The 27,671-nt window shown below is 37.4% G+C and overlaps 1 protein-coding gene across 3 annotated transcripts in view; it reads left to right on the top strand.

The window, feature by feature from the left end:
• Positions 1 to 27,671, top strand: part of FGF12 (fibroblast growth factor 12) — a 584,720-nt gene that overhangs the window by 428,326 nt on the left and 128,723 nt on the right. The gene's annotated exons all lie outside the window — the stretch shown is intronic.

Below are 27,671 nucleotides of genomic sequence, written 5' to 3'. Positions count from 1 at the left end.
AAAATGAAGTGATTCTTTTCCTTTTGTTCATCCTTCCTGTTAACTTCCGTATTACCTCTGTTCTCTTTTTTCTCCCCAGTCCCCAGTCTTGCCAGCTCTGGAAGAGTGACTATGTTGCTGCCCCCATTATTTTGTATTTCACCCTCTTCAGGGTGACTAGACACTTACTGTATCTAAAACCTTCAATGAATTCTAGGAACTTATGTATAAAATCCCAAATTCTTTGGCAGGCCTTCTAAACTGTTTAACAGTTTGACCCCAGCATAATTCTCTGGCTTCATCTCCATTTTCATTTACTTTTATGACATGTTTTCCTTTCCCTTTCAGTCATTTCATATATCTCAACTTTCCATACACTCAGTCAGTGCTCATGTCTTTTCCTGTCATCATTATTTATCCTGTCCTGTTTCTTCTTTAGGACCCAGTATACCTCCACCATGAAATCCTCGCTGTGTTTCCTGTTGAAACTTTCCTTATCCTTCCATAGCTTTTTGCTTGTACCTCTCTCCCCCCTTAGATTGAGTTTGTACTTTTGTCTCCAGAGCTGAATTATCAGCATCTTGAAGGCAAAGCCTGTGTCCAATTTGTCTTCCGGTTCCCATTTACCAGTTTCCTGCAAACTCGCTCACCCCATCACCGGCCCAACAATACCTCCGCAGAGATGAAGGCGTTGTCTGTTGCCACGGTTTCTTCAAATATATGGAAAAGCTTTGTGTCCTCACTGTAGCCACTTAGGAAACCATAGCAGATTGGATATTTGGGAATTTAATCTTAATGAGACTGACACAAGTTACGGTTTCTGCTTTGGTTTTCCCTGAATGGTCTAAATCATAAAAGCACTCTTTCCACTAATGGCTGTGTTGTGCTCTTCATTTTATTCTCTTCCTTTGCACCCTGCGTATTATTTTTTATAGGCAATTTGGCGTGTTTATGGTTACATCTTTGCTTTAAAATGATGTGATAGCCAGAAATGGAGTTGCTCTTACATGATAAATTGAGGGTGATTCTTTAATTTACAAAAAGCAAGTAATATTTCTATAAATGAAATACAATATTTACATTGTATTTTATATATTACATTGTATATTTACAAAACATGTTTGTACTTATTGTTTCATAGGAAAGATAAGTGGGTACAGACCTTGAACTAATTTTTCTTTTTCTTTTTTTTTTTTTTTTTTTGAGACAGAGTCTTGCTCTGTCTCTCAGGCTGGAGTGCTGTGGCGTGAACTTGGCTTGCTGCAAGCTCCACCTCCCGGGTTCACACCATTCTCCTGCCTCAGCCTCCCGAGTAGCTGGGACTACAGGCACCCGCCACCATGCCCAGCTAATTTTTTGTGTTTTTAGTAGAGACGGGGTTTCTCCGTATTAGCCAGGATGGTCTTGATATCCTGACCTCGTGATCCGCCTGCCTGGGCCTCCCAAAATGCTGGGATTACAGGCGTGAGCCACTGGGCCTGGCCTGAACTAATTTTTCGATGCTTACTGTAAGATAATTTCTTTTATATAATTCTGGAATATTTAACATTTACATAATTTAATTTATTAAAATAACTTATCTGTAATCTTTCCCCCACCCAATGCTCCATCAAGTAAAATGGATTGCTTTAGGTTTAATGGTTTAAAGGACCTTATTTGGTTTGGACTTTTAACAAATTATTATTTATTTATTTATTTATTTTTTTATTTATTCATTTTTGAGATGGAGTCTCGCTCTTGTTGCCCAGACTGGAGTGCAGTGGCGCAATCTCGGCTCACCGCAACCTCTGCCTCCCGGGTTCAAGCGATTCTCCTGCCTCAGCCTCCCAAGTAGCTGGGATTACAGGCGCCCGCCACCACGCCTGGCTAATTTTTTCTGTATTTTTAGTAGAGATGGGGATTCTCCATGTTGATCAGGCTGGTCTCGAATTCCCAACCTCAGGTGATCTGCTCGCCTTGGCTTCCCAAAGTGTTGGGATTACAGGCGTGAGCCTCCGTGCCTGGCCTCTTTGATATTTTAAATTTTAAATATTCTTTTATATTTTGTTTGTTTTGCCATTAGATCTGCCAATGTCACTTGCCCTCCAAACGGTTTAACATCCTATTTGTTTTGAGTGCTCTAGTAATATCTGAGGTTAAATGTGATTGAGACAGTTGCAAATTGGGTTCTGGTTATTTCCACATTTACTTGTTTGTTCTTTTAATGTCTGGTTTTTCATGTGAATATCGTTGGAGAGTGGTTTTCATTCTAGAAAGTTTTTAATGGTCTGCTAATTTATCATCTCAACAGTGATTTTCTTCATTAGTATTATAATTTAAAATGTAAGTATGGAGCATAGAGCTGTAGATAATTATAGTAAGAATTCATTTCTTAAGATTTCTAACGTGTGTTTCTTGGTCCTTATGCTCAAATCTATATTTACAAACAGATTGCATTTTTGGTGTCTTATTCTTCACAAAATGAAGTCCCTACTATCTAAGATGTATTGTGTGAAAATTTAAAATGGAGTTGTACAGCCTAAGTCTCAGATGAAAAATGCAGAGGGAAGTAATTGGCCACATTCCAAACTCTTCTGAGAGACTGATCCAGTAGTCCAAAATGGGAAATGAAATTTCAGAAAAAGCATTCCCCAAAGAGGCATGATTCATCTTGCGTGGCAGTAAATATAACTCTTTGAGCACTGTTATTTATTTGACCACTTCACTGGGGTCCAGGCTTGCCTATCTCTGCATATCAGCTTCTCAGCAAACTCTTAAAGCCCAATCTCAGTGCTTCCTATAACAATAAACTGTTGTCATTGTTGTTTGATTTGTTTTAAAAAAATTCTGCCTGTAGAATTGAGAGATCTTCCAAATATGCCAGTTCTGTCTCTATCTAGCATTGTGCCCACTCTAGCTTTATCTGTTTTTTTTAACTTTCAGTTGATAAAATGATCATAGAGGTCGGCTAGACTAAATCAGTGGCTTTTTTTCTAATATTCACTACAATTAGAATCTGGTCGTTGCTGCGATCTCTAATATTAGAACTTTATTACCTAAAGTGTACCCTGGAGGTGATGATAAGGACCATTTTCTATTTATTGGGCCTTTTTTTGGTCCTAGTTTTACAGTCTGGCATCATAGAAAATATATGTTGATTATTTAACACATGCTTGGCACATGGTTAATGTTCTAAAGCTGTTGGTTGTTGTAACGATTAAAAGAATTGTTCTGTCTCTATCTCCATTTTATTTCTTATCTCAATCATTATCCATATCCATGTGTATCTATATATTTGTCTTCCATCACATAAAATGATGCCTAAGATATAGTAAGTGCTGTAAAAGTGTTTGCGAAAATTATTATTTTTCACATAATGCATTTTCAACTGTTTGTTGATCACATTTAAATACTATATGATGTGTGATCATAGTGTCCATGAGAATATTAACCAAATCTAATTCTTTCACAGGTACTTTGCTCATTTTAAGTAAATAAATATTGTTTTTTTTTTTGAGACGGAGTCTAGCTCTGTTGCCCAAGCTAGAGTGCAGTGAGGCAATCTCTGCTCACTGCAAGCTCCGCCTCCCGGGTTCACGCCATTCTCCTGCCTCAGCCTCCCGAGTAGCTGGGACTACAGGTGCCCGCCACCACGCCTGGCTAATTTTTTTGTATTTTTAGTAGAGACGGGGTTTCATCGTGTTAGCCAGGATGGTCTCAATCTCCTGACCTCGTGATCCGCCCGCCTCGGCCTCCCAAAGTGCTGGGATTACAGGCGTGAGCCACTGCGTCTGGCAATAAATATTTTTTAATAAATAAAAGAACAAGTAAACAATAATATTACTAAATTTTGGAAGTGGAAGGAAACATAAATTATTGGGTTCAACCCCTTTTTATCAGATGAGAAAATTGATTTGGACAGCCTGGACTTTTTAAATCCTTTCATTATCCAGAGGTCACTCTTATTTATACTGCCTCTCCTGGAATGTGGTATTATGTAATCTGTGCAAGTGATATTTCATTAGCTTCTGCCCTGGGTAAGTCCTTGATGACAAACGACTCTCTAGGGCCACCAGAAAACTGCTTCTTTGACCAGTTTTTTTGGTAGTGATTATGATGCCACCCAGAAAAATGATGCCCCTTTTTGTCTTCTCAGAATATTCCATCATTGGAGAATCATAACCCGCAACTCACCCGAATTGGGGGTTAGGGCATGTTTTTGTAGATACCTGGTTGCAGTAGTGGGAATTAGTGGCTTAGAGCTTCCATAATGGATGGATTTGTGTAAGAATTTCCAGCTTGTTTTGTCCCCTAACATATAATTGAAATCATATAAACAAAAATGTGCATTCAGAAAAGGTATCCGACAGCGTATTTTTGTGTACATTTTTAAAATTTATGGTAGAGAAAGGTTCCTGTTTTTAATGACACTGGCGCCACATAAAAACCCCAGAGACGGGCGGATCGTGAGGTCAGGAGATCGAGACCATCCTGGCTAACATAGTGGATCCCCGTCTCTACTAAAAATACAAAAAAATTATCCGGGCATGGTGGCGGGCACCTGTAGTCCCAGCGACTCGGGAGGCTGAGGCAGGAGAATGGCATGAATCCAGGAGGCAGAGCTTGCAGTGAGCCGAGATTGTGCCATTGCACTCCAGCCTGGGCAACAGAGCGAGACTTCATCTCAGAAAAAAAAAAAAAAAAGAAAGAAAAAGAAAAGTAAAAACAAATATAGAAAGTTTCTAAAAGGAAATAGGGGTCACTAATATCAGTGTCAGACACAAAAACTAAGCTTCTTAACACTAGATCTGGGAGTCTTTTCACACAGTTTTTCATAGGATTTTCATATATATATATACACACACACACACACACACACACACATATATACACACACACATACATTTTTTTTCCTAAGCCTCCTTTATCTCTTATTTGAAAAATAACAGTTCTATCATGTGCAGGAGTTTAGAATTTCTATTTAAGACTTTTATTTCTTTGTTTGTTTCCCTGGAGGCCAGAATATTGGATGGGGTGTGTGTCTGGAAGAGTGACGTCGATGGTTTGAGGACATGAGTGCTGAAGACTCGAGCAAACTGATGCGTAGAATCTGGCTGGGAGGTAGAGGAGTGGGAGGTATATAGAGAAAGGGCAGCTCGACATGTATTTCTGGGAAGAAAAGTAAAACACAAGCAAAGCTATTATATCTCTGTTTAAATATTTTTTTTTCTTTTTTTACATTTAGCTTTTTGAGTTTGTATGAAAATGAAACTTGTTAAAATTCCATTTTTTTGACACCCCGTAGTGGCATCAGTCATCCTAAGGACTAAGAAGTGACATACAAGAGTGACAATAAGAAACAGTGTTATACTGTATCTGAGAAGTGGTGTAAGAGTTGTATTTAAAGTAGTCAAACATCTTTGAGATCGCTCCTCGTGCGTTTGTAACAATTTAGTTTTCTTTCTTCTGTTTCCATCTTTCCTTTTTCCTTATTTCCCTCCTTCCTCTCTTTTCTTTCTCTGTTTATCTCTCTTGTTTTTCCTCCATTCCTCCAATCCTCCTCCTCTTTCTCCCTCCCTTTCTTTTTTGTTTTTGTTAGTATTTCTTTAATAGATATTTGTTAAGCATGTACTAGTGAGCTAGATGCTTTGGATGTGTGTGCTACAAACAGTGACACAAAACTTCTGCTCTCAAAGGAGCTTAAACGGCAAGAAAACTAAACAGTACAAAAATTAAGGCATTCAAAGTGGGATCTACTAAAGTTCTGAGTATGGAATAAGCATTATGAAGCAGAGAGGGTATTTTAAAATTTTAGCTTAAAAGTGTAGTCCATGTCAGTAAGTCTTACTGATTTGAGTCCAGGAAAATACTGGCCATTGTGACCTGTTCTTAACTGTATAACAGATTCACCTATTATAACATGAAAGTATGGTATATGAGATAATTATATTATACCTTTTTAATATTAAATATTACCGCAAGCAGGTGGAATTGAGTGAGAATTGAGAAACTGACTTAGTTCCTTTAAAAATTTTTCCTGTTCTTTCCTTTCTGTGCAGGAGAGCATTTTGGTAATAAGATAAAAAGTAGATACTCTGTTTAGACAGACCTCTGAGGAACTATACGCTTGGTAGCACTTGCTTAATCAAATATACCATGGACTATCCCAAATTTTAAATTATGTATTGAGCAGGAGAATGGTAATTTCATGGAATGGAGAGGTCATCAGGAGGAGACAGCAAAAGCAAAGTGCTCAGTGCCCAACAGAGGAAGCAGGTGTCTTGGGAATAACCTCTAGCATGCATGAATGTGTTAAAAAGCTGTGGATGGTTAAGAGAGTTTTGGGCAATATCCTTTGGATACATGTGTTTGGGGTTCTATAGCATATTGCTTTGGGGGTCATTTAGTAGGAATAAAAAACTCTCTCCAATTTAGCAACCCCTCAAGTTCTCACGGCATTAAATGATAGAATGATAATAATTGTTAGTTAACATTTTCGAGTGCTTACTACAGTCTTCACAGCCAGTCCCTGAATCATGTCCTAGCATTATCTTCGTCGGGCGGGTGAGGAAAAAAAGATGAAATAGCTTATTAGAGATTACCCAGATGGGAGCTGAAGCTATTAGCTATATTAAATACTGTTTCCCCAATAGTAAGAAAATGTCAGTTAATATTTATTTACATGAATTTTGGCGGTTTGAAAGGGTTTTGATATCTGCTATATTTTGTGATTAGCACAACACTGCTGTGCAATATGTTCGGCCAGGCAATGTATGTATCTTATTTTAAGAGATGAAAAAATTAAAACTCGGGGAAACTATCATGCCTAAGAACACATGGGCAGTAAGTGATAAAACTAACAGTCACCTTTAGGTGTCTTTAAAACCTAAGCGTAATCCACCACAGTCTGATATCTGATATCCACCATACTCTGATATTTAAACACACAGGCATCTACTTTAAGGCAAATTTCCAATCATGCTATTGAAATTCTAATAGTCCCTGGTGCATGGGAATGTAAATTTCAGTCTCTCAGTAATTATCTTATGCACTATACAGTCTTCACTGGAGTTGCCAGATAAATGAGATGTCATTGCACTTAACAGGAAGGATCACTGCCGCTGGCTTTTGATTGGCCCCATCTGTTGCTAGGAGGAGTTACTATCTCTCAGCAGCTGCCAACCAAGCAGGCATTTCTGAGTGGAGCTGAGTCTAGGTTGACAGTAGCTAGAAAAGGGACATATCCTAACCTGGCAAGGACATCCTTCAAGTCGATGTTTTTGTCTACTAGTGTGACAAAATTTCTCATGTTGATGCATTTCATTGCTTTTCTTGAAGTCCATTTTTTTCCATACTTAAATTTGTGTAATGGCTGACAGACCATATTCATGCACCTTACAAAAGAAAAAGTACATTGCAATTAACATATGAAATGCAGAATTTGGTTCCAGCTCTATTGGAAAAGTGATACATTGTTTGATTCAAAAAATAAGGATTGTTTTTTCTAAATAAGGACTCTGGGCACACATCATTTTCCTAGCAATTACAAAAGAGATTTAAAAATGTTCCCTTTAGGATTTTGATAAAAGAATGAGAATTGTCTGATTTGGGTGGCTTCCCATGTTTAAAATCCTGTTTATCTGCAATGTGACTGAAATAGATGCTGGGGAAGGAAAAGCATTATGTTCGTTCTTTCCCTTCTTGCCTTTACTTATAGTCTGTCTGCCTGGAATGTTCTTCACCTTGTTTAGCTAACTCCTCTTCACTCCTTAAGATCAGGCTCAAATGCAAGACTTGTGACAAAACTTCCCACATGTACCTCTCCCATTAACACTTCCTTCCTTCCTTCCTTCTTAGTGGTCTCAGAGCTCTTCCTTTGTATGTCTAGGTTGATACTTAGAGCAGTAAACTCTGTATGCTCACTATTTTCTGCATGGCCTTTTCCATTCTGAGCCCATTGAATGTCTAATGTGCAAGGACCACATTTTATGCAATTTGGAATTCCTGGGACCTAGTCCTGTGCCTGGCCTTAGCAAACACCCCTCCTTAAATCCCCAACACCAACGTCAAGACATTTAGTGAATTAGTAAGTGCGTATTATGGTATATTAGTCTTAATCTCTGAACAGCTCAGTTTAGTTTCAAGTTTCTCAGAAGTAGGCTTAAAAGGGGGAGAAATCCCACCCCAACAACAAAATCTTAATTATATGTCTGATCCCTTAAATATATTAACTGCCTCCAATCATACACAATGATTGTATTTGAGCATTTTCTAATGACAGTCTGAAACACGGAGCACAGTCGGTTTCACCTGGAAGAAACCGCACAGAGTCAGTTGCCTACAAGCTCTATGACAGATATGAAAGGAAGGCTCCCAGAGGAGACATGACCTGCCTAAGGCCAACCAGAGGGCTGGTGGCTCTACTTCAACACCTAGCAGGTGTTTCTATTAGATTTTTTTCTCCCTCTCACTTGATTGTTCTGCAAAGCAAGTGTTGTGCTCACTTTTATATTCCCCATAGCACCGTCTTAGTTGTACATTTTGGATTCTTGGTAAATATTAAAATGAAATAGGGCTTCTCTTATTCTCTTCATCATATTCTTTTCATGGCCAAAGGTATAAGAGAAACGATAGCTCTGATTTGAGAGTAAACGAAAGAAGAGGTGGTTGCTCAGCCTCCAGTCAAAGGATTAGATGGCGAAAGTTTGCCTCTTCCTCCTTGTTTCTTTCCCTGCTCCCTTCCTTACCTGACTTCTACTCCCATACTCTCTTTTCTTCTTCTCAAGGTGGAGAATCTACCCAATTTCTGCAATGTGTTGAAGAGTGTCATAATTCAAAATACTAAGCAACAGTACCCTCTTTTTCTACATGCTCCTCCCTTCATCTGGAACACCCTCCCTCCGCTCTGGCTGGCCAATTTGTGCTCATCTTTCAGGTCAAAGCTTCAACTCCACTGACCACGAGACTATGTATGCCTTTGTTGCCACAGTACTCTCTTCCTCCATGGAACTTATCATAATTTTTTGGGTTCTTACTCATTTAATTAATGCCTGTCTCTCCAAGTCGACTGTAAGCTTCACAAGGTCAGAGACCATTTGTGGTGTTTCTATACCACTGGATATCTATCACCTAGCTTGTGGTACCTGGCACATAATAAGTGCTTAATACATTTTTACTTACTGGATGAATTGAGTAACTAAACAATAATTAGTAGTTCTTGGCTATTTCCACCAAGTGACTATTTAGTGGGACCCTGTTTCTTTAAGACTCTACTTGCAAGATAGAGAGAATATTCAGTTTTCTCCCTGATATTTGTCTTGGAATGATTTCTCCATGGCCAGTGATTCATTTATCTTTACCCAGTCCTAACCTATCCCCTTCCTGATATTGCAAACTCCTTTCTGTTGCCCTTTTTTTTTCACAGTAATATTTTAAGTCCATTTTTCTTTGGACTTTCAATACCTCATTGTATTTTCCTTATGGAAAGTGATTTCTCTACTCTTCTTTGTCCCATGCATTTGCTATGCTTACACATTAACTGATTACTGGACAGTCTTTCGGGAATTTTCTTTTTCTTTGAGATAGAATATCACTCTGTCATCCAGGCTGGAGTGCAGTGGGGTGATCTCGGCTCCCGGGTTCAAGTGATTCTCATGCCTCAGCCTCCCAAGTAGCTGGGGTAACAGGTATGTGCCGCCACCACACCCAGCTAATCTTTGTATGTTTTAGGAGGGGTGGGGTTTCACCATGTTGGCCAGGGTGGTCTCAAACTCCTGGTTGCAAGTGATCAGCCCCCCTTTACCTCCCAAAGTACTGGGGTTACAGATGTGAGCCGCTGCGCCAGGTCAGCCTTCAGGGATTCTTAACTATTTTGTGCCATGGATCACATTGGCAGTCTTGTGAAGCCTAGGGATTCCCTTTTTAGAATAATACTTTTTAATTTATAAAATAGAAAATACATAACAAAGAAAATGAATTATTATGAAATATAATTATCTACAACTCTTGACTCTTCTCATGACCGCCCCCAAGAAAGACCTGACTTGACCAAAATTGGCACCTACCATGCTGCCCCCAGGCCCTGGCCCCAGGCATTTGGAAGGTAATAGATTGGTTATCCAGGACTGTAATGTTGGGCTGTCTCTGTTTAAGCTAAAAATTAAGGTAAACTATTCGGTCCCTTCTGGACAGCCCCGTTGTTACGTTTTATATAGCCTTTCATAATCAGCCTCAGTGACAGGTATGTCCAGCAAATATCCAAATTGGTTTTAAAGTCAGTTGCATCATCATTTGCTGATATTTAAAGTAGATCATTATAATTTAATAAGTACCACTGGTGGCTAGCTCTGGGAGGAGGGCTGCCATGTGACAGAGTAGGTAAGATTTTCCAACCCAGGACACCTGGCAGGTGCTATTAGCAGTGATACCAGGGTCTTCCTGAGCATCCCCTAGGGGTGGCAGAAGGGATTGCCTGTGCTCCCCTATGTTTTGCCAGAGTTTCTATTGGCTTTTGTGGGAGATGAACACAATCCATAGAGAAAATAGGCCCCAATGGGACAGGTGGAGCAATGAGCACAGGAAGAAAAATAACATGCATAAATACCTGAGGCAGCTTTGTAATTTCAATACTGAAATGAAGTCCTTCTAATGAGGAAATATCCAATAGAATCAATGTATCTGTGGAAAGACTATCTTAGGCTGGGATCCGGAAGACTTGAGTTTAATGACTGGCTCAGTGTTTTGTGCCTTACTCATTGCACAGAGAGTACTATCTACAACTTCATGTGGCATTCCAGTCGTTCTCCTCGCAGTGTGGAGTCACTCCTCCTCCCTTCCAGCTGTAAACTCATCCGGTAATATTTCATGAATAAGAATTTATGGAACACTTTTAGTGTATCAGCACGGTTAAGACATTCTTTTGGGAACAACACCATATCCTCCATAATGCCTAGGACAAAATTTAGCATAAAATGTGTATTTGAGGAGTTTTTGTAGACTTCTTGTATGTTTCCATATAAGTATTTATGGTGTACTATGCCATAGAAGTCTTTCAGCCTTTTATTCAAAAGAGACTTACATTTTCTCATTTTGAAAATACAATATACATTAGGAGAGGTAACAATCTGAGGAATATTTCAGACACATGAAAGAATAAGTCATGTCCTCAAACACTATAGAAGCACACATTTACATACAACCAATCTGTATGGTAATCACAGGCCAATCTCATCCAGAATTTCTCAGTAACACAAACCAAGTTTGAATGTACAGAGTGTAGTCAAAAGTGCTATAATTTCAGATACAGATTTCTCCAAATTGGTGGTAGCAGGAAAAGCTATTTCTACTTCTTGGCCTTCCCTCAATCTGCAACAATCTTCTCCAATTTCTTCTGCCTATCAAAATCATGCAAAACCCAAGTGAAACTGCATCTTTTGTGAAGCATTGTTTTGAATCCTCACAGATATTGATTGGATATTTGTCCCTTCTGAATCACGTGTTGAAATTTGATCCGCTCTGTTGGAGGTGGGGCCTGGTGGGAGGTGTTTGGGTCATGGAAGCACATCCTTTATGAATTGCCTGGTGCCGTTCTTGAGGAATTGAATGAGTTCTCACTCTTAGTTCCCATGAGATCTGTGTGTTAAAAAGAACCTGATGTGTTCTGTTTGTTCTGTTGCTCCCTCTCTCACCATGTGATGTGCAGACTCCACCTCCCACGTCTCCTTCCACTGTGACCAGAAGTTTCCTGAGGCCTTACCAGAAGCAGAGGCTGGTGCCGTGCTTCTTGTAAAGCCTGTAGAAGCATCAGTAAAATAAACCTCTTTTTTTTTTTTTTTTCTCTTTGAGACAGAGACTTGCTTGTCACCCGGGCTGGAGTGCAGTGGCGCGATCTTGGCTTACTGCAACCTCCACCTCCTGGGTTCAAGTGATTCTCCTGCCTCAGCCTCCTGAGTAACTGGGATTACAGGCATGCACCATGCCTGGCTAATTTTTGTATTTTTGGTAGAGATGGGATTTCACCATGTTGGCCAGGCTGGTCTTGAACTCCTGACCTCAAGTGATCTGTCTCTCTCGGCCTCCCAAAGTGCTGGGATATTACAGGCATGTGCCACCGTGACTGGCCAAAATAAAGCTCTTTTTAAAATAAATTACCCAGCCTCAGATATTCCTTTATAGCAGCACAAAATGGACTAAGACATTTACCAAATAGAAGTATTTCTTTCTTCTTTTGTTCTCCGACCCTCCTGTTCTTCTATTGTTGTCTTTAACCATCTTCATTTTTCACTTACCTATCTATCTGTAGTTAATTATAAACTCTATGAGATCAAGGGACAGATAACATTTTTCTCTTCTTGTTGCTAAATCATTCAGTGATTTGCAGATAGCAGAGTTCAACAAATGATGATTGAGTGACTGATTAAATAAATGAACAAATAAATATATGAGTTAATGCAGCTGAGAGAACATTAGTTTTTTATGTTGGGATGACTGCTGATTGCTGTGTGCCATGCACTGTGTTCAGTCTTGGGTATACGATGGTGAACTTGTGCTTGCCACCACAGCACTAATGGCCTAATCTTTTAATAACAGTTACAAATGCCTTCTCAGTGTTATATTCAGAAATGTAGACATTCTACCATGTTTGAGAATGTGTGGAAAAATCTGTGACTCTTAAAAACTGAACACACATTGGAGTACAGAAGTGAGCTTTCGAGAAATATAGTCAACATAAAGAAACCTACGGGTTCAGCTATCAGTGCCTAAAAATATTAAAGATGTTAACCGTATCAAAACAGCACTGCTAACTTTGGGGATGTTAGAGATTCTCTTTCAGTCTCACAGCAAGATTCCTTTTTGAACTTATCCAAACCATTTTTTGCTTGAAATCCTCAGTTTTATAATCAATTGCTCATTCTTCTGACAAATGAGTATTCTGGGGATTAATTATTGTAAAGCACTTTGCAGATGAAAGGCCTATATAAATTCTAAGTGTTATTGTTGTGTCGTGGGTGATGTGCCAGGGAAATATTGACAAAAGCCCTTATTTGCTAAAGCCTGCCTTGATGTATTAAACTCCTGCTATAGAACAGTGCCTCTAGGAGTCTTGTATATTCTTTTCTTTAGATATGTGAATTGGCAATTAAAAATAATTATATTGCAGGACTCTGTCATGCCAATCAAGAAATCTGCATTGAACAACACAGGATGTGGTCTTTGAGTTCCAATTACCAAACAGCATACTTTTCTCTTCCCTTTCAAACAAAATAGTGCATGTGAACCAGTCTAGCAATCCAGGAGACGTTTTTAATTTTTAAAATTTTTGCTTCATAGCATATTTGCAGAAAAGTGAATGAATCAGTCTTTTTTGTGGGCTATGACTCAAATCATGGGAAATTCTAGCCAAATAGGTTTCTCTCTTTTTATTTTTTTGAAGCAGACATACCTATATTTTGACCCTCATACTTTTATTGTTCTTGACAACATGTGCTGGTAGAGGGGATAGTAAAGGGTGAGCAATAACCATGTTGTGCCAAAAAGAAGTCTAGATAACGAAACTTGAACAAAGCAATTTGAAAGAAGTTCGGTTCTCGTTTAGGGGCACTCTGCTGACTACCTGGATTTTATTCCTTTTGTAAACTTGCATGTCAGCCTGTGTTCTCTGGGTTTGGGCTAAAATGTGTTCAGGAATAATGTTACCAGTGCAAATGAGAGAAGAGAATTAGGCTGTACAAGCTAAGTACTCCACATGTTTTTTTCTGAAATCTAAAGTTTGGACCTTAAAAGTATTTTATTTTTAAATTTGACATTATCAAATTTGCAGGACATTTCTTAAGGGATTGTAAAAGTTTCATACAGAATTATAGATGACTTGTGTGCCTTAAACTTGTAAAGAGCAATATTTCATTTCTTATGAAGACCTAATAATGTTCTTTACAAAGAGCTAAAGAATCTGTACAACTAAAGATGATAAATATTAATATCATGTTTTGGGATGTTGTCTTTTCTTATTAAATCAGGACAATTTTTGAAGATTTGGTTTAAAAATAAAATGAGGCTGGGCACAGTGTCTCACACGTGTAATCCCACTCCTTTTAGAGGCCAAGGCGGGGCTATCACTTGAGCTCAGGAGTTTGAGACCAGCCTGGGGAACATGGCAAAACCTCGACTCTACAGAAAATATGAAAATAAGCTGAGCATGATGGTGTGTGCCTGTGGTCCCAGCTACTGGGAAGGCTGAGGTGGGAGAACCACTTGAGCCTGGGAGGTCAAGGCCATGATTGTGCCACTGCACCCCAGCCTGGGTGACAGAGACCCTGTCTCAATAAAATAAAATAAAACAAAAACATTGTAGGCCAGGGATGGTGGCTCAGGCCTGTAATCCCAGCACTTTGGGAGGCCGAGTCAGGTAGATTGGTTGAAGTCAGGAATTTAAGACCAGCCTGGGCAACATGGTGAAACCCTGTCTCCACAAAAAAAAAAAAAAAAAAAGGAGAAAAACAAAGTCAGTATGGTGGTGTGTGCCTGTAGTTCCAGCTATTTGGGAGGCTGAGGTGGGAGGATTGCTTGAGCCTTGTAGATGGAGGTTGCGGTGAGCTGTGATAGTGCCAGTGCACTCAGCCTGGGCAACAGAGCAAGACCCTGTCTCAAAAAAATAAAATAAAATAAAATTTTAAAATTAATTAATTAATTAAATATTTCTATTGCAGTTTTTAAATCATAGTTGTATTGGAATAGCTGTGAAAAATAGAAGTGTTTGTGATAAAAATAGTCTATACCAACTTGATTTTGACAAGTATTTCAGGGAAGAGATTTGATTTTGTATGAGATTCACTATTCTTTAAAGAGAAAATCTAGATTTACCTTTAAGACAGTCTATCAAAACAATCATTCTAGGTTGATATATTTTAATGTTGCTTCCTGTTGAAACGTTTCATTAAGATTCCTGCTGTGATTATATTTAGCTCTTACTCATTGGCTAGAAAATTAAAAGAGAAATGTAGACATTAATTTGATGTATCCACACTTGGATATTCTGTCTTCGAATTCTTCTTCAATATAACACATTATTTTGAGGTCTTATGTATGTTGAACAGTGATTCAGGAGAGATGGCATCTGAAGTCCATGCTGCCGTGGACAGTGATTCTGGTTGGGTGAGGCATAAGGAGATTCCTGGCATATTAGTGGTGCCAGTGGTTATATTCAAAGGTCATGATGACCTAGTGGTATAAATATTTCCAAAATTAACATGCTGTTTTGTAGTGGATAGATAAGTGAACTGGGAGTGAGGAAATCCAATTACTAGTTCCAGTCCTGCCACTGACCCACACCAAAAAGTACAATGCATCGCCAGAAGGCTCTAGGCAGTTCTCTCAGATAGGTCTGCTTTTGTAAGCCAGAGAGAGCAGGAGGTGGGGAGGTGCCTGAATGCCAGCAAGAGAGTGAGGCAAGATTCAAACCTTTTTTCTCCATCACTCTGAGTCTTAAAGCCTCATCATTTTTTGTCACTGGAAACAATATGTTTACATCTGCACAGAGCTCCTGTCTTCGACTGGTAGGATAATTAAGCTGCCAGAGTCCACTGGTATTATTGTAAGTTACGGTCTTATGGCCAAAATTCTGAGAGTTTGTGTCTCAAGAAACCAAACCTCTTGATGACTTCCTAGTTTTATATGCTCAAGGGAGCCCTCTTAGTGTTAAACAATATGTCTTTATAGAGCGATATTATATTTTTCTGAAAGTAGTTACCTCATCTAATTAAAGTTTATTTACCCCGATCAATTTAGAAGATTGCTGTTGCTTATCTTTTATTTTATGTTAGAGTTGCAAAATGTTTCCCTATTGGCCAAAATATGTTGGAAAATCAGGAAGAAAGCAAAAAAGCATGTTAAACATTAAAAAGACAAATTGTGATGTCTTTCTATACAATCTCATGCGCTTTACTTGTAAGCGTAGAAATTATTCTGCTTTTGTGTGATCTGATATCTGTGCTTCTCCCAACCCAGGTTGTTTTGTTTCTTTGCCTAAGGAGATGGGAAGCTACACTTAAAAAGGAGAAAAAAGAGTGACAGCGATAACGGGGAACAGTGCAATGACTGGAATGTTTATGCCCCCTACATTCATATGTTGAAATCCTAACTCCTAAGGTGGTAGTTTTAGGAAATGGGGCCTTTGGGAGGAGATTAAGTCATAAGGGCTCTCAAAAATGTCCTAAGTGTCCTTATAAAAGAGACCCTGGAGAGCTAGTTAGCCTCTTCCTCCAAGTAAGGACTCAGTGAGAAGGTGTATTAATCTGTCTCACGCTGCTGATAAAGACATACCTGAGACTGGGAAGATAAAAGGTTTAATGGACTCACAGTTCCACGGGGCTGGGGAGGCCTCCTAATCATGGTGGAAGGCAAGGAGGAACAAGTCCCATCTTACAGGGATGGCAGCAGGCAAAGACAGAATGAGAGAGAAGTGAAAGCGGAAACCCCTTATAAAACCATCAGATCTCATGAGATTTATTCATTACCATGAGAACAGTACAGGGGAAACCATCCCCCATGATTCAGTGATCTCCCACCAGGTCCCTCCCACAACTTGTGTGAATTATGGGAGTAAAATTCAAGATGAGTTTGGATAGGGACACAGACAGATGGCCTCATGTATTGACCAGAAGAGCAAGCACTTACCAGACACTAAATCTGCCATCACCTGAATATTGGACTTCCCAGCTTCTGGAACTGTAAGAAATAAATTTATATTGTTTATAAGCCATCTGGTACAGCTTCCCAAACAGAAGCAGATAAGCAAGAACTAGGAGAAACAACCCTGAATCAAAAGAAAAGGCAGACGAATGTTGAATATATATTAGAAAACGTTCCACACAAAAAGAAGGAAAGTGAAAGGTACAGAATCTCTAAATCTTTAATTAATTATAAATGGTAGTCAGTGCTACATTCCTGAGAAGCTCAGTATACTGAGACTTTGTTCATGTGCATTGTTCTCTTAAGAACCTCACAAAATTTGGCACTTCCTTTGGATACAAAGGATCTCAAACTGATAGCAAATCAAAACACTAGAATAATCCCTAAATCAAATTAACCTCAAGGGCATGAGGATGTGGTGATGGACAGATATGTTAAGTTTTATTTTAGAAAACCCTTGAGAATGAGGTTCAAATTTAGCACTGGAAAAATGACTGGAAATCTCCAGATATATATACTTCATTTTCTCTTCTGTTAACAAACTGTAACAGGTAAATTTTCATATGATTTTCTTTTATTTCCCAAGAGAAAGTGTTTTTCTTCCTCTAAATTCTACCTTTTTTTTTTTTTTTTTTCCGGAAAACATCACTAAGGCACAGAATTAGATTAACCAGAGAAAAATTTGATTGAGTTAAATGAAATCTCTCTCTTTCCTTCTTCAATCTCTCTTTCTCATCTGTCTATGAAAGAAATTTAAATGAAATTCTGAGAGATCATATGATCAAAATTACCTCTCAAGAAGTCAGTTGTTGGCTCATGCCTATAATCCCAGCACTTTGGTAGGAGGAAGTGGGAGGATTGCTTGAAGCCAGGAGTTTAAGATCAGCCTGAGCAACTTAGCAAGACCCTCATCTTAAAAAAAATTAAAAAAAATGAAAACCTAGCTGGACATAGTCGCACCTGCCTGTAGTCCCAGCTACTCAGGAGGCTGAAGCGGGAGGATCGCTTGAGCTCAGGAGGTCGAGGCTGTAGTGAGCCATGATCACACCACTGCACTTCAGCCTGGGTGGCCAAGCAAGACTCTGTCTCAAAAAATTGAAAATAAAAAAGAAGTCAGTTGTTCAACTGGTATGTTTGTGTTGAACTGTGTTGCTTATTGTTTTAGATATGTATGTTTTAGATAGAAAGTGAGGCAGTCAGAGAGAGAGACTCACTTTACAAACCGGAAAATTGTATAGACCGTTAAAATCTTTTCTGCCATGTTTATTTCAGTATCTTAGACTTAAAGCAATTGCATACATATTTGAATAAATGAATGCATTTTCATTTAATATCCTCTCATTTTATTATTTTATAAGTAAGACAATATAGAAAGAGAATAGACTCAGATGTTTCCATTTTCCTTTATTAAGATGAGAAAGTAGCACTGATTAAAGGCATTTTGAAGCAATCAAGGTCACTGTCCTTAAGTAAATTATCACAAATTCTCTTTATAAAACTTAGAAAAGGATGCTGACTCATTGCAACATACTGTTTTATGTTTGTGACTGTATATTATTCTACAAACACTAAAAAAAAAATTGTTTAGTATTCCTGACACGATGACCACTAAAACACAAACACAAAGCAGTTGAAAAGAAATCACGTGATCTGTCAATAGCTACTTGGTCCATATGTGAACACAGTAACTTGCCCTTAGAAAGTCGCTTATAACATGCTGAACAAACTTCTGATTCTGAGCAATAATAGTAAGTAGTTTTAAATTTACTATGAGTGTGATCAAAATTTGGTGTGAATTTTAGCCATTTTCATATTTTGGTTGAGTGTCAGCACATGTTTTGAGCTTTGATTGTGAAATTATTACGATTTGCCTTCCTATTTCTACTTAAGTTGGCGTTTCAAATTGGGTTAGATGCATGGTTCCAATGCCAATTTGATACACATGTTGTCAAATAGAGCACACTTTGCTTTTATGAGGACTTCAGGAAAATAGTTCTTTCTTCCTTTTAATTAAGATTCACAATCTTTTGCTCCATAAGTTTAGTGTCAAAGGTTACATAACTTTAGTATTTCCTTTAAAACATGGAAAGAATGTCTTTCTGTGGCTAATTTGTTTCCATATATTTATTTCCCCTACTTATTTCCATAGGTTTCTCACATTTATTCTATTAATATACCTTTTGCTCTGTATTAGTAAGCCAGTATTTCCCAGAGTATTTATTTGAGGAATATTTTTGGGTAATATTCTGGAACAAACCTCTGGCAGTGGTGATTTTTTTTTCTTTTTTCTTTTTTTCTTTTTTTTTTTTAGACAGAGTCTTGTTCTGTGGCCCTGGCAGGAATGCAGTGGTGCAATCTTGGCTCACTGCAACCTCGACCTTGCCCAGGCCCAAACAATTCTCCCACCTCAGCTTCCTGAGTAGCTGGAACCACAGGTGTGTGCTACCACACCCAGCTAATTTTGTTTATTTTTTATGGAGATGAGATCTCACTATATTGCCCAGGTTGATCTCAAATTCCTGGGTTCAAGTGATCCTTCTGCCTCACCTTTCCAAAGTGCTGGGATTACAGGTATGAGCCACCATGCCTGACCTGTAGTGATAATTTTTTAGAAAGTAACATGCATAAGATTCTCAAACTGTTATGTCCATAGAATAATCAGTAAATTAAAAGTGTTTTATAAAAATGTATACACATATATCAGATATTCTTAATATCCAAGAAGCTCTCCTACTCAATGGTAGTAAATCACCAGATGATAATAAGAAAAGCAATTTATTTATGCACAAATACATGTACAGTCCATGAACTGGAGATATGATATTTTAATATTATGTAATAAGCAAGGGGTAGTGACATTGCAGATGTAGATAGATAGATAAATACACACACATATAGGCATAGAGGTGAAAAATACACACTTATATGTATAGATGTTTTTCGATGTATATGTGTATATACATGTACGTTATATACATATTTTTTATATATGTCCTTTTTTTTTAAGTAAATAACTTTATAGCTTTCTAGACCAGAATTGATTATAAGACTCCTATATTGTTATTAATAAGGATACAACCTGCATGTAACTAGTGGGGTATTTTTGTGTTTTAACAAAGAGTCACTTTAATACAATACAATTTAAGAACCTGTCTTTTCTGTGTAGCAAGTGGAATTTCCCAGCTAGTTACATGAAGAAATAAGTATCATGATGTGTTGGAAACTTGAGAGGTCAAATCCTGGCCCTGCTACTCACGAGCAGCACAACTTGGGCAAATGAATACTCTGTGAGTGTCAGGTCGCATGCTGGGTGTTTCACATGCTCTCTCTTACTTAACCATTAGCCCATTTAGATGCTGTAAATACTGATCTACATTCCAGATGTATATTAGCATAGAAGCTGAATTTCTGAGAAGAAATGTATCTAGAGTCGCATGACTAATAAATGGCACACCACAGGGTTGGGCTTAGCTGTCTTCAATAGGCTTGCTCTTAACCATTGTAACTAGGAATTGTACTCTATAGACAGATCACAACTCCTACGACTTCCCCTTCTTTCACTGCTTTATGAAAAACTCCTACGCCTTTATCTGAAGCCGTGATTTACGTATTACTGTAACATAGAGATACCATCAGTAGGCACTGTAGTGCAGCCCAATCTTTTAAAAAACTAATATTTTTAATTGAGAAATCATAATTGCATACATTTATAGGGTACAGAGTGGTATTTTGATATATATGTACAAAGTTGAATGAATAAGTCAAGCTAATTAACATAGTTGTCATCTCACATAATTTTCTGTGGTAAGAAATTTGAAATTTACTATCTTAGTAATTTTGCATTATACAATATATTATTCTTGGTTATAATCACTCTGCTGTGCAATCAATCTCAAAACTTATTCCTCTTGTCTAACTAAAAGTTTGTACCCTTTGACCAACAACTTCTTTGCCTTTCCTCCATCCCCAGCCAAAAGGAGATATTAGTTGGGTCTAACTCCCAGCTCCCATGCAAAGCAATCATTTTGCAAATGTCACTTGATCTCTTTGAGCTTCAGTTTTCTCATCTATAAGAGAAAGATGATAAAACCTTTTCTGAAGGGTTACTGGAAGGTTGAATGAGGTACTGTCAGCTCTGTTATAAAATAAATTATTATAACTGGGCTTGATATCTCCTTGTAATCCCTATTTTGTAAATTCTACTTATTCCCCTGGTAAAGAGAGAACTGGCATTTATTGGACATCTAATATGTACCAAGTGCTTTATTTACACTAATTAATATGAACTACAAACTTAGATATTTGATGTTACTCTAATTTTGTAGTAAATAAACAAAAGTTAAAAGTGGTTAACTCTCCCACATAATGAAACTAAGAAGAGATGCAGTCAATAATCCCCCTCTGGATTGTTTGCTCTTCTCTGCTGCAGGCTGGAGCCAGGCCTGTGCAGTACCCAGCAAGATTCCAGTCTCTTCCTCACACGTGTCGACTTAGGATGGTCACTGTATTTTCCCATTTGAATCCTCTACTTATTTTTTTCTTCATATCTTCCAGTGACTGTTCCTTCTTGTTTTATTCTTACCTTCCTTTTGGCACAAAAGCTGAGATGCGATCCTTTTGCTCCAAATCACCACTCACATTATCTGTTTTGTTGTCATTGTAGCACTTGTCACTGTCTGAAATTATTGATGTGTTTAGCTAGGCACTGATGGACTCATTCAAAGGAATGTAAGTTCCACGAGACCAGGGACCTTGTCTATCTTCTTTGGTCCTGCATCCCAGCACTTAGAATGGAGCCTGGCATTGTAAATACATAATCAATAACTGTTGAATAAATGAATGAAAGATGCTCGGTTATTTCCCCAAATCTATTTTCTATTGTCAGAGGCTGATCAAATCCTTTTCAGTATAACCTTCAGGTTCCTGCATGATTATCAGTGTTTTCCTTGATTGTCACTCAATTTCCTGGAAAGATTTCTTGGTGGTAATAGACTTGAGTATCATCAGTGAGTGGTTTCCTCTTGTAGCGGGATGTCAAGGGCACTCAGACAAGGGGCTTTTTTTGGTATCATGAATGGTAGTTCTATGACAAAAGTTAAGCATAAGAGGCATGGTACACATGAGCGCTTAGGAAATGTTAAAGATATTTAAAATGGAAATACAGTGTTTATATCCTGAGTGCACAGTTTACAGCCAATCTTTAAAGTGCTATTTCAAATAGAAAAATGGATTTATAACTAGGGCCCATGTTCCTTGGTAACCAGCACGAACTAGTTTTGGGATAGACTAAAATTTTGTCTACTTTGATATTGAAAAGCCATTTAATAAGAATTAATTGGAGCTCTATTGCTTGAGTACATTTATCATTGCCAAAATCTTAATTATGAACACTTTATAGTTGATGATTCAAGAAAATAGGATGGCCTTGGATGAACTTTCAGGCTGTCAACTGGAAATGTGGAATCATCAATTAAGATATAACTATCATTTGTATTTTAAATATAAATTTCATCTGGATATCAGCTATAACAAAAGAGCATACCATAATTTAGTAAAAATTTAAAAAATTAATCACAGGCATAAATCTAATTTTGAAGGAAGATTCATGAATCCTTTGGGAGAATACATACTATATTTTGTCTTTCTTTTAAATGATACCTAGATGGTTTATGTAATTGCACTTTAGCTTTGATAGTACTTCTTGATGTCCGTATTAAGTGTATTCTGCATTAATTGCTATAAATTGCTCTGGTTCCTGCTGTGAATTTATTTTTCTGTTAGGTAATTGTATTTTATGAATGACGCATCTTTGTCACACAGAGTAGCACTGCAGTTCACAAACTAATTTTTTCCCTGCCCACAGATCGCTTGAAAACTTGTCACTTCTACCCAAAGTTGTGTCTATAATAAACACCCCAAATCCTGAAGCACTTTTGGAAGATTCTTTTTTTTATTGTAAAGCCTTTCCTTCAACTTATTTCTAGGGGTGATTAGTGATTAGTGCCTTATTAAACAGTAACTGACAATAACTACATTTTCTTGGTAACTGAGTTTATCAAGGAAAGTTACTACACCAGGAAGCCCTTTTTGACTTAGGCTGGGTTGAAGAAGTATCTTTTGTCTGTGCTTCTGCTCTAAGGTGTTTATATTTGTCATAACATTTGCCACTTTTTTTACTTTTGTTTTTGAAAATAAGATAATGTATCCCTTTTCACTAGTAGACAGTGAGTATCTCAAAAGCAAATGATCCAGATGCCATGTCAAGCTTTATAAACTCAAATTCTAGCATAGTTCTTGGCACACAATAAGTATTAAGTAAATAGTTATTGAACTTGAAATCTAGGTGAATACTCTTTTCATTTACATTCTCAGAGTCATTTACGGTTTTGCAATCATTTGCCCCTCCACTGAAGGACCCCAGTCTACTTTGGGGTTAGTGGTTTTACTATTTTGGCTAGCTTTTTAAATGGAATCTCTTCTCACTTGTGCTAGCTTTCAGAGCTTTTCTAGTCTGCTTTGACAAGCTGCTAGAGTTTTTCAACTGCTACTTTTGGTCTGCTTTGATGCAACAGACCAGATAGCTAAACACATTAAAACAATAAGCTAAATTTCACAGACTGTTAACCTCTGAACAACTGCTGAATAAAGGTATATGCATAGCATTGTGTTAAATATCATGAAGATAAAAAGAAAATACAAAACACAGTTCCTCCCTGATTTATTTGGAAAGACAATATGCAAAAAGGGAATACAATTTGAAAATGAGATAATATATTCAGCAGTGAAATGTTAAGTGCAGATGAGGGTAAAGGAAGTAACACTAAGGGAATTAGTAAATAAAGGAAGGTTCATAAATTATTATGGTAGGCTATACGATTAGATCTAAACCTTGAAAGTTAATCAAAAAGAAACAGATAAGGTGATTGACAAAATGTTTTTGGAGAAAAAAGGTTAGTATAGTCAAATGCTGTATTTTTCTTATTTTAAGCCTGGTAATCTTTAATTTATTCTGAGTCATTCGGACAATTCCATTTATGTTTGATCATTAATTTTCTATTTCAGCTTTTTTTTTTAAGTTTGTAGATTGCCTTATTATCTTAGAATTGGATAGGATGGAAACTCTGAAGAGAACATTTTGAAAGGATGACATATTTTACAGCAACACTTCCTTACATAGGAAGTGTGCATGCCATGGCTCAGCAGCAGATATATAGTGTCTTCAAGTTTCCCATAAGTCGTCAAAACCCTCTCCTATCATGGAACTATTGTGTTATTTGATCACTTGTTGATAAAAATGAAGATAATTAAACAAAAATCAATCTCAAGAATATACTCAGAACAACCATAAACCGTTGTCTTAAAAGTTTTGTGAATATTAATGAACACAATAGATAAAAGGATTTCTTTTTCATTCAGTTATTTCTTCATTCAGTAAGAATCAGTCCATTCCATTCTCTCTTCTGTACCTTTTTTGGAGATGATTTAGCATTTCCTTGTTGAAAACCTCTGTATCTACCATTTGCAAGCATATGTGAAACAACCAAAACTGGTCATGATCACAGAAATCAATCAATTCAATCAGATTGCAGATCATTCTGAGCAACTGAAAAAAAAGGGTAACAGATTTCTTGCTGCTTTAAATTCCCCATAACTCAGTAACACCACAGTACTCAGCACTAGTAACAGTGAATGGAACCAGTGAGTGGGAACACTTGAAAACAGAATCTACCATGGACGCATATTTGAGTTGGAGGGTTGTCTGATTCGGTGAGGACCTTTGGGAGGCTTAATGGCTCCGTCAGAAAATTAACCTCTCTCTGATGGGTGCCAACAGCACATGGAATGGAAAACGTAACCAGAAATCCAATGATGTACAATTCAGAGCTCCAGGATTGATCCTTTTACTCCTTAGCTTTTTAAAGTTCCTATTGTAGCAAAAGCATGTCTGTTACTTCAAGATTCAGTTGTCATCTCCTTATTGGAGTTTTCACTTGCTTCAGATGAATGAATGACTGGCCTTCTCTAAGCCTGCCATTCTTTGCTTATATGACTAAGTTTGATATATTTTTGTTTAATTGATTGTGTATCCATCTCTCCTAAACTGCAGTCTCATCAGGGACAGGCACCAGGTTGTAGTAATTTTTGTGTCTCCAGCACATTGTAAATACTCAAACATTTGCTGTCATACTTGAGGAGCACACGATTAGTTCACTCAATTATCTTTGGTTATTTCCACCAAAAACAAGATAACCTTGAAATAGTCTAGAATACTGTCACAATAGGAAGTTATTTCTTTTACTTCATGCAAGAAGTTTTAATTACTAAAGGCAGCCATGAAAATAATTTTAGTTTGACCTAAAAGGTGGTTCACAGCATAAACACCAAAAATGAAAGTATAATTAGCTTTTTGGACATTTCAGTTTTATTAGAGAGAAAGTGAAACAAGAGCTTCAGAATTTAAAAGAATTTCAAGTTTTAATAAGAAAATGACAGTAACTGAACTACACTCACATGAGAAATTCTTAGAAAAATGCTTATTTACATAGGCCATTTTTGAAAAAAAATACAGGAGCAAACCATATCAATGATATTTAATTTACTCATGTTGCAGTCCCTATAATAAGCTGATATTCTTCTTAAGTCATTGATCTAGAAAATCAGTTCTTGATGTGAAGATATTTGCTTGAGATTGTAGTGAAAAGAGCATGAGGTTTAGACTCAGGAGGCTTGAATTTTAGTACTGGCTTGGCCCATTAGAAATAATGTGCTTATGGCCAAGTTCCTTTATTTCTTTGAGGCTTATATAGCTCATCTGTAAAACGGAGATAATAATTCCACTCTCACAGGCATTAATTGCTTATCAACTACTAAGGGTCATGGGGATTAAATTGGCAGGATATGATTTATATTACATTTCATTTCACAGGGCAGCAGTGTACTCAAGACTTGAACACTGCATTTGTCAGGTCATGGTAAATCCCAAATAGTACTTAGTATACTACAATAGCTTGCTATACAGCTCTGTAATGTGTCTTCGAATAAAAGCTATATCTCCACTTGTGCCTTGGTGGAACCGAACTAGTGTAGCTCCTGGGCAGTCCAATCAGCTTGTTGAATGTAAATGCCAGTAACGTACATAACCTCAGAGTCACCAGCAATCTGGTATGAACCCAGTGCTTGCTGCGTAACACCAGGGCCAATGGGTTAAAATCCAGCTTCCCCAGTAGTTTTCTAGAGGACTCCAGGAACTCATTTCAACACTTCCAGCCTGTTGATTCTATGACTTTATGAAAGCCAGTATATTACATTAGAGCTTGTCTAGATTTCATTGCTTTCTGAGTTAATTAGGAACTTGAGATTTGGAGTTTTGTTCTTCTCATTCTCTAACTCTATTGATTTGCCTTGAGAATCATGACAAAAATGACTCTCTCCCTGTGGAATGCTAGATAAAATGCTGTTCTGCAGTGTGACCTGCTTCTCAAAAATCAAACAGATCAATACATTTTGTTCTTCCTATTTTTTTTTAAATCTCCTCTCCCTTCTGACCCATCTCCTGGATTTAGCTAGAGTCTCATATCATTGGGAAGCTAAATTGCAAAGGTAATACTATGTTTTTTACAGTTGTGTTGGAAACTTCTAGTGTAAAGATTATTTGAAGGACAGAGTAGGATATAGAAGCAATTGGGGCATATTTTAGCAGGTATCTCAAAGAGTTTTATCAACCGGATTTCCATTTGAGAATACTAACTGAACATCCACAATGGGCACGGTGCCCTGTGATCATCAGCATGTCACCAAAGGTAAAATGCAAATATTCCATGATCCTCCTCATCAAGAACTTTCTAGTGTAGAAAGAATGTTGAGGTTTGGAGTAATGATTTTCTAGGCTCTAACTAGTAGAAAATAGGGACAAGAGTGCAAATGGGGATCAAAGTACAGGTTTATTATTAGTGGCAAGTGTCTAGTAGTTGGAAAAGCTGCAGTGCAGAATTCAGTGTTGCTCTAAGACAGAAGTGTAGGATTATTTCTGAGTCTCTGAATTAGACCTCAGGGCCTACCTGTGGAGAAGGCTGTGTCTGTAAGTGATCCCAAATGATCTTATGCATTCAGCTTCGTGGAGTTTCTCTGGCAGAGCAGGAAAGAAGGAGAATTTCAGGCTTTTATGAGTGCACTGAGATGAGAGAACCTGGGCTCTGTTTTAGAAGTGCTGACCACGTGGAAATAGGAGAGGAATTCTTTGTCGCTATTCAGGCAGTGATATAAAGTAGTGCTTCCCCCACTGACCACTCTCCCACCACCTTTTAAACCTAAATAATCCTATTCATTTTTTACATGGCCCAGTGAACATCAAGTTTTGACTAATGAGATTACCTGCATCTCATATGGAATAAAGATGTAGGGGGGCCACTGGAAATTAAGAGGGGGAAATTTACCCTTCTAAGAGAAAATGAGATTCTCTTCCAACCAGTAGTGATGACATGTGTACACAAATAACTATTCTAAGTAACATCTCCTAAACATTGAAATCCTATAGCTATTTAATTATATGTGTGTGAAAATTATTTTCAATCCTTTTGTGAATAGAGCTGAATATAAATGATCAAATAAATGCTTGTGCTCCACCTCATCCTTTAACGAAGAGTTTAGTTGCCTCTCTGATGTCAAAAAATTATTAAAGATAATAATGTTTTTGTTTGGAAAGAAAACAAGGTGAATGACAATGTTCTACCTAGAGCGAATCACAACTGAAAAAGAACTTTTCATACTTTTATTACTATTATAAATAACAGAAAAAATAATAGTTCTTATAGACTGTGGTTCCATATGTGCTAACCCCAGACTAGGTGTTTTATGGTGGTTACATTTATCTAATATTGTAGATAACATTCAAAAATATGTTTTATGCCATTCATGTCATGAAAATTTTTCTCATACCTGTTGCATGAGAAAAATTTACATTATTTAGATTATTTTTACATTATTTACATTTTTTACCTTTTTTACATTGTTTATATATTTTACATTAT

This window comes from Theropithecus gelada, chromosome 2, assembly GCF_003255815.1.
Source record: "Theropithecus gelada isolate Dixy chromosome 2, Tgel_1.0, whole genome shotgun sequence".
Lineage (NCBI taxonomy): Eukaryota > Metazoa > Chordata > Mammalia > Primates > Cercopithecidae > Theropithecus > Theropithecus gelada.
Note: the sequence above shows the minus strand (reverse complement) of the source record. Positions and strands in the feature narration are given on the sequence as shown.